An 8,763-nucleotide genomic window follows, 5' to 3' on the forward strand; every position below is an offset into this window, starting at 1 on the left:
ATCAAATAGGCAAAGAATTGAGTTAGAACAATAAAGTGATGGTATTTTGAATTTGACGACGAAGCACAACGCTTCACTTTCAATTAATTAGTTATACCTAGAAAACTAGTGCCATTAATTACATATTTTCTATTTCATAATTTAAGTTTAAGACTTAATATATATGAAGACAAACTTATCTTAAATACTAAATAGATAGAGAATAATTAAATTCATATTAATTATATTATACTACTATAATTATATAACAAGTTGGAGTTGGGAATATTGAATTTGCACGAGAATATGTTGGGAATATTGATGTATATCTGAAGGTGAAGATGGAGAAGGATTTGTTTCATTGGATGTCGATGATAATGATAAGGAAGAGGATGACTATGTTGAGGTTGATAAGGATCAAGGATGATATGATATATTAGAGTTAATATGCATTTTGATTATTGAGCTAAGACTTCAGTTATTAGATGTATTATGCAGTAATGGTTTATTTCTAAGATTTGAAGTATTATGTTTTTATCATTTTCTATTTTTTTGCCTTTTATAGTATTTACTTTTTTATTTATCTACCGCTATAACTGTAACAGCCCGCCCTTCTAGGGTACAATAAATACGGCGGCTGCTACCAAACGGACTCTAAGGAAGTAAACATAGGCTAGGGTTTTATTTAAAGAGTGTTGACCAAAGCATTTAATGGAAACATCAGAGCAATAAAGCAACAACTTATCCTAGAAGCTTGAATAAGAAAGAGAAAGGGGTTCTTAAATAACGATCAAAATCTCAAGAGTACGACATAATATCCAAGATAAGAATCACAAGAAAAGGGCTAAGGCCTCAAATCGAAGGCAAGATGCAAATATCCCAAAAACAAATCCTAAAGTGTATCAAAATTCAGCGGAAGACGACCAAGAGAAAGAGTAGCTATGTATGAGGACACAACTACGCTTGAAGTTCAAAATATCCATCTTAATTAGTTATCATGCTCAACACCCGCCACCAATCGTCATCGTTCAACCTGCACATAAGGAAAACACATGCAGGGCTGAGTATTTTGAAATACTCAGTGAGCTCATTGCCAAAACATTTTATAAGTTATGCCACCCTTACCAAGTGAACTCGAGTTTTAAGCAGTTATAAGAGAAATATCACGAGTATCACAAAATATATTTTCCATAGACTGGCCAGTCAAAATAACTCTCCATTTTCTCATAAGTTTCCACAATCACAATTACAATATTTCCATGGTGCGACGAAAGTGTGGCCACACTTTTCGCCCACGAGACCGGCCGACTAGCAAGGACGGCTCCCGATCCCATCGTGTACACAGCCTGGTAGGGTTTGCGGCCCATACTCAGACCTGAATTCGTATAATCACATTCATAGCCCTATAGCCCAATGGAGCGAACTCACAAACTAGGCATCAGGCACACAATATCACAATAAAGCAAACATAGGCATGACATAACAGTTAAACCACCCTTATAACACCAATCAATATTTTTTACAAAATAAAAGAGAGTTTTAAGAGTAAAGCCCACCTCGACTGCTTAGATTTCAAGTAGTTTCGCTTTTTCGTTATCCGGCTTCGCAACCAAAGTTTCACCTTTTAATCACATAGGCACATATCACAAATTAAGTTCAACACTACTCTTACTCATGCATGTCTCAATACTTTTCCCTTTTCCCATCGATTTATCTTATCAATACTAATCAATCAAGATCATGTTTATCACACAAGTTCCATTAGCATCTCCAAAACTAGATCTAACATCAACATGTGTCACACAAGAATATTTAGCCATCAAACACGCACTACACAAACACAATACACACACATACACGACACACACACGCACGCACGCCACACACACACGCCACACACACATGTAACATATTCCCATATCCCCTTGTCCCACTTTCACTCAACCAAGATGCATGAGGGTTCAAGAAGACCGATTAATCGGTTAAAAAGAAGAGGAGTGGAGTAGAAACGAAGAAGATGAATATAAAATACTTTGTGAGAAAAACGATCGGTAGGAATTAAGTATTAGACTTGGTTCTTCAAGATTCTTGGATCAAACTTCCAATTCTTCTCAAAGGTTGAAGGATTATTGAAGAAAAAAAAGAAGAGAATTGAGAGAGTAAGGGGAAGAGGGAGGGGGCGTGTACTTAGGGTGGAGGGCGAAAATATGGGGGCTAGGGTTAGGGGTTTTGGCTCTTATTTATAGAGTCCAATAAGATCTTTAGAATATTTGGTAAGATTTTATTCTCCACAATTAAATAATCAATATTATAGAGTAGGGAAGAAGAAATACCAAAATAAGCTCTAGGGTTCCAAGGCATGTAGGTTTCGAAAATTAGGCTTTTTAATTAGCCAAGATTTTGTTTTGGTATATTTTACGGAGTAGAATAAAATATCACGGAGCAAAAATAAAAATAAGAATTCTCCCAACTTGGAGTTAAAAGAGGCGTCCCCTATGCCTTTTAAATAAGGCATGGATTTTTAATATTGACTAGAATGAGATAAGGCAAGATCTCTTGAAGTATGGAAAGACTTGGTAGAATATTTAAATTCTAAGTATGGAAGGAAATCAAATAAGGGATTAACTAAAATAAAAATCATACTCCCTTCCTTATATTGGTGATTTTCGAAAATCACTAGGCACAAAGGGGTGTCGATTTTTCCTCTTTAAAATAAGGAATAATTGGGTTCTTGGATTTAATTTGGATAAATCCCAATAATTAAATTAAATCCGGAAAAATAGAATTCTTTCTCCAAAAATCAGGAGGGTTCGAAAATCATGAGAATTAGGTGGCTAATATTTATGGAAATTTTTCTCTAATATTCTCACTCACCTTTAAACAATTATTTCACCTCATAATTTAATAAATCACATGCCACATCACATAGTCAACAAATTTGATTTTTCAAACATCCCGGTCAAAGAAACTCATGCAATAAATTCACTTATCAAATAATTCACATCTTCCACGTCATTAATAATAAATTTTAGGGCTCTAAAATTAGGGTTCTAAATTCCGAGATGTTACAATAACTTTGTGGCGCTGCCATTTATAACATTGATTAGTTCCACACTTTGATGTGTTGATGATATGGGTCATACATGAATTGACAGGGCAGGTATGAGATCATCTCTTTATCAGGTTGGTTCCAACATGAGAGACCGATGGAAAAGTATTGGGTGGTGGGGTTGTTGGAGTGCTTAAAGCTGTATCGCCCATTCAGGTTTATCATCTTCTACCATCTGTCTTGCATTTCCTCGTCGATGAAATCACATTTTTCCATTTTCAGGAGCTTCATTGCTGAAGGGAAAAAGCAGGCCGTCATCCAATAATAGTCCAGCTCCGAATATGTTGAATTTTGGTTCAAGTGATTCTGCTAAGGACAATGGCGATAGCTCTCTGGCTCCTGGGTCAGGAGGTATGGTAATGCTGGTGGGCATCAAGTGCCCATGTATTCGAACATGGGTTGCCCAAACTCCAATAAAATGGGCTGGCTGGAAACGCTGATAGAGAGATGCTTTAATTTACTTGTTTTTTCTCATCTATGTTAGTAGCTTAATTTAATACACTTTACTTTTCTCATTCGGATGTGATGCGTGTGATTTCTTGCTAATGACTTTGCTGAAATAATTAGCATTCTTTTTCTCATTATTATTATTAGTAGTAGTAGTAGTATCCACTTGCATGATCCATTTATTTTTTATTACAAACTTCATCTTCTCAATTAATTAATTGAAAAGAGAAACAATATCGTTACATGGACTTTTAAAGGGTTAAGACAACTAAAAACATAACATTGACTACTTTTGAAATAAAAATAACACATGCACTAACGTTGATCAGATCACTCTTTAGATTTACATTACCAAGAATGGGGTGAGAAAAAAAACCGAAAACTGAATATCCGAATCGAATCAAATCGAAATTTTGAAATTCAGTTCGGTTTTTTTCGTTTTTCGGTTCGGTTCGGTTTTAAAAGTACAAATATTTTGGTTTTTCGGTTCGGTTCGGTTCGGGCAAAAAAAATAATCGAAAAATCGAATTATATTTTAATATTATATATATTTATTCTATTAATTTAATATATTATATCATATATATAATATATATTCTTTTAATATATCTATACAATATATAAAAGGGGAGTTTTGGAGGTATTCAGGGAAATAAGAGAAATTTTGGGGATATTTTTAGGGAATCCCATTTAAAATAAATATTTAAATGAATTAAAAATATAAAATTTAAATGTGTGTGATTGGGAGGTTAGGCAAAAACGTGTGAATTAAAATATATACTCCAATATTTTAGCATATAAAATTATAGGAATGCTTCCACGTATACTAAATAATATATTTCCTACCATCAAAATAATACTACCATTTAAAAGTGTGATTAAGTGTTAAATTAAAATTATATCATCTATATGTGATTATATTAAATTAAATATTTATAATTTAAAGGCCATTAAATATGTGATTAAGTGGAGTGAGCGGGAGGTTTTTAGCTTTAATTTTAAATATTATAAGTTTTGGATATAAATTAAAATATTTGTAAATTTTGGATGACAATTATTGAATATTACAAAATTTTCCCTTCAATTTGTTTTTTTAACTGCCCACTATAACTTAAAAGCATGTAACATCCGGTTGTGGTGGGGGGAATCATTAAAAATTAAATATATTATCTTAATTTTGCATCACATTCATATAGATTATTAATCATGTGTTTACGGATTACAACCGCAGGATAATGAAAGTTGATTTAGCATTTCCTGATGTTTTAGAAGAGATGTTTTAGAAGAGAAGCTAAAGATCTCATTAGCAGGTAGTTTTCCTTCTCACTTTCACATAGGGTGCATGACGATTTCTTTACTTTTCTTCGCTTCTTGATTGCGCGGCCTTTTTGTGCAGCTAATCGTGAAGGATTCGTCGAGAAGGCTGTCCCCGAGAAGATCATCAGACATGCTTGGACCGTGAAGAATGCCGAACCTTTGGGTACTGTCCAAATTAGCCTATGATATTTTTCATGTATGTTATACTTATATAATTTATAATCTCAACTTAATCTTTCAAGCGTGCATCGCACGGACTTAAGAGTATAAATAAGTTCTATAAAACTTATGAGTAATTACTCTTTTGTTTAATGTATTTTTGTAATGGTTTTTGATTTCCTATGATTTAACATTGGAAAAATTATATTTTGTGATAATTGTTTCATGAGGTTTTACTATGTCATTTAAATTTGGTTTAAACGTTTGATTAGAATTGCAAATAAAAATATCTTTTATCCTTTCATCGAATGCATATGGTGTGAATTGTTCGATTGTGTACTTATATAGGTCTCATCGTATACTTTGCTCCACGGATGATTGTTTCAATACATATTGATTATTAATTTTGTGCATTGCAAATTGATTTTGTTCCTTATTTTATTGTAGTTTTAGGGGAGACGGACGGCTTTAAAGATGATAAACGAGTTATTTTACCTATGAGTTATGTTGAAGAGTGACGAATTGTGAAGAATTGAAGGTTTTAGTTTATAATGATGAAATTGATTTTAATTTTAAAGTTAATGTAGTGTATAAAGAAGTTTTAAAAATGATGAGTAATTATCCATTGTGTTTAATTCTTTATTGTGATAGATTTGTATCTTCCTACTACACGACTTAATGTTTAAACATTATACTCCCCCGTCCCAATAAATATGAAACATTTGGTTTCCGGCACAGGATTTTATGCAGTGTTGTTTTGTGAGTTAATGAAGAGAGAGTAAAGTAAGAGAGAAGGAAAAGTAGAGAGAGTGATGTTTCCATTTTAGGAAACGTTTCATTTTTAGTGGGACAACCCAAAAAGGAAAACGCTGCATTTCTAATGGGACAGAGGGAGTATTATGTAATTTGTTTCAAATTTATTATGCTTCAATGTTGATTTGTATATACTATTTTTTATCCTCATATAACTAAAATTGTTACTCATATTGTTTATTGATAATATTAATTCTAACTTTGTTTAATTAATTTAAAATTGAAAATTAATGTTTTAAAAATATATTAATTTGTGCATAGCAAAGGAGTGATACTAGTTTTATATAATATGTATTATATATATTCTATTAATTTTATATTATATATTCCCTCCGTCCCGGCTAAGATGACACATTGCTTAGCCGACACGGGGTTTTAGGAATTATTGGTTAAAGTGTTTAAATAGAGAGAGAAAAGGTGGGTGTAAGTATTAAAGTAGAGAGATAAAGAAAGATGGATATTTTAATATGAGTGAGAAAAAGTGGTTGAGTGTATTAATTGGAGAGAGAAAATTTCTAAAAAAGGAAATGTGTCATCTTAGTTGGGACAAACTAAAAACGAAAACGTGTCATCTTAAGCAGGACGGAGGGAGTATATATATAGGGGAGCATTAAGGTCATATTGCCCCCTTAGTGTCTATTTCCTTCTTAATATCAACCATTAGATTAGAGATGTGGACGGTCAAGATCAAGATTAAGTAACTGATCTCGTGTTGCATTAGTAGTCCTAATCTGTGCATTATGAGGGTATAAGAGTAAAAAGGCATTGGATGACAATAATTACGGGATTTTTTGGGATAACTAATTGACATACCATTCTCACTCCATCATTCTACTCTCTCTCTCATCAACCACGTTCCCTCAATTCTTCTCTCCACAAAAAATCCTAGCCGCCCCAAATTGATGTTGAAAAGAAACTTTTGCCATCGTCTGTCGCCGTAAAAACGTGGTAGAATCATCGGTCATATCCAAATCGAGGGCTCCATCCGCTGAAGTAATGCAATCGTCCGTTAAAAATCATCGGTCATCTCCAAAAAGAGGGTTTCGCCCGCCAAAGTAAGGTAATCGTCGCAGTCGACAACTAGGAGTGTTTCTAAAGTTCCGATTTTTGGTAAGATCCACTTTTGTACCGTCAATTTTCGGCATTAATATTTGTTCGATTTTTGTAGCAATTTTGTAGCACAATTTTGTAGCACAACCCCACATTAATATTTGTCCGCAGCACAACCCCACATAGTCGACGGTTCACAATTTTGTAGCAACCAATTTTATGTTTTGCACAAATATTTGTTCGATTTTTTATAGTAAAAATCATGAATTGGTGTTCATTTGTTTTAGGTTTTTGACCATTAATGAAGTTTTTAGTTGATTACTGATTTAGATTTGTGTTTTGTTCGATTTTGTTGAGGAAACCTTACTGATATTGGGTTGTGGTTGATTGAACTAAACAATTTCACAATTTTGCACAAACGTTTGATCGATATTTTCTGTAATTCATGAAATGTTGTTCACTTGTTTTATAATTCTGTCCATGATTGAATTTTTTAGTTATTACTGTTTTATATTAGTGTTTTGGTCGATTTTGTTGACAACATCTTACAGCATTATATATACAGTTTGGTACATTATTGATCTTTTACGGTTTGATATCCATATCTATTTTTCTTGTTGCATCTACAAAGTATGCATTATTGATAAGTCGTATTCTAAGTCTTGGTTACTGGTCAGTATGTCGTGAAATGCATGTATTATCTGCAAAACAGTTGCTCAAGTGTGCAGGATTAAAGGATCCAAGTCAGTAGGAGACGATTCAGGTGACGCAAGTGAAAAGGGCACTAGAAGGGTGCAATACTGACCAGGATGCATGCCAGAGAAAAGGCTCGAGTTGGAGAAGAAGGATAGCTGGGATGATCATTAACAAGGGCATAAAAGTCAAAACTTGAAGGAAGTCTACCCTAAAAGCAAGGGCAAGCCTCCCTATAAAAGAAGCCACTTGGAGAGAGAGAAGAGTACGCCTTTAGAGTTCGGCCTTTAGTTCTCGGTTCAAAAATACACTTAGTAGAATTCTCTCTAGAAGATCAGTTCCTTCAGCATTGTCCAATCTCTCGTTCCTTGCCACAACCATGATCACTTGACGTCCAAGAGTCTGCCGGAGAAGTCATCGATCTACCGTTCCAGCCAGTTATCGTAGTAGTATAGCAGTATCATCGCCCGAAGTGGCCAAACAATCGTTACTTTGCTTTCTAGTTTAATCTCTACTTGCTTTCGTCGTTGGTTTTGTTGCAAACACTCATCGTTGTTGCCTTTTGAAGTACTTGTGAAGTTCCAACGCTTAAATTATGAAGTTTCTATTTCGTATGTCGCTTTGGTTCGAGTTTGCTTCATTCTACCTAGGAAAATTAGATCTAGTTGTTGCTTTTAATTTCTAAGTGTTTTCTTACATGGAGTTGTCGATCTAAAGTTGTAGTTATGTTTTAGTCTAATCTTCGTGCTTGAGTCTTCGTTCTGCATTATAATCACCGCCTTGCATGTCAGTCAGTAGAAGTAAAATTGCAGTTTCACCGTTTATTTTAAGTTGAGCATTTTAATCAATGGATCTTGAGTTTGAGGTTATGAATCTGAGTTTAGTTATGGTGTTTGTGTTCATATGATTTTTGTCAATACTTGGTGAAGAAGAAAACGTCAAAATCAACTTTAGTTTGGACCACTTTTACTTTTAAGTTACTTTTGCTTTTGTTCCCTACTTTTCAGTTGTACTATCCAGACCTGTCAGAGAGCCACCAGCCACCAGATATACCTTGTTGTCTAATTTTCCTTTTTTAGTAACTGTCTACTTTCCATATGCCTCTGAGACACCTTGTCCCCTATTTTCACGAACACCACCATATGCCTGTTATTTTCACAACCACTAGTCAGTAGAGTGCCTCCTTTATTTCTTGC

Source organism: Salvia hispanica, chromosome 4 (genome assembly GCF_029641045.1).
Source record: "Salvia hispanica isolate PSC_SH4W2 chromosome 4, Shi_PSC_v1, whole genome shotgun sequence".
Lineage (NCBI taxonomy): Eukaryota > Viridiplantae > Streptophyta > Magnoliopsida > Lamiales > Lamiaceae > Salvia > Salvia hispanica.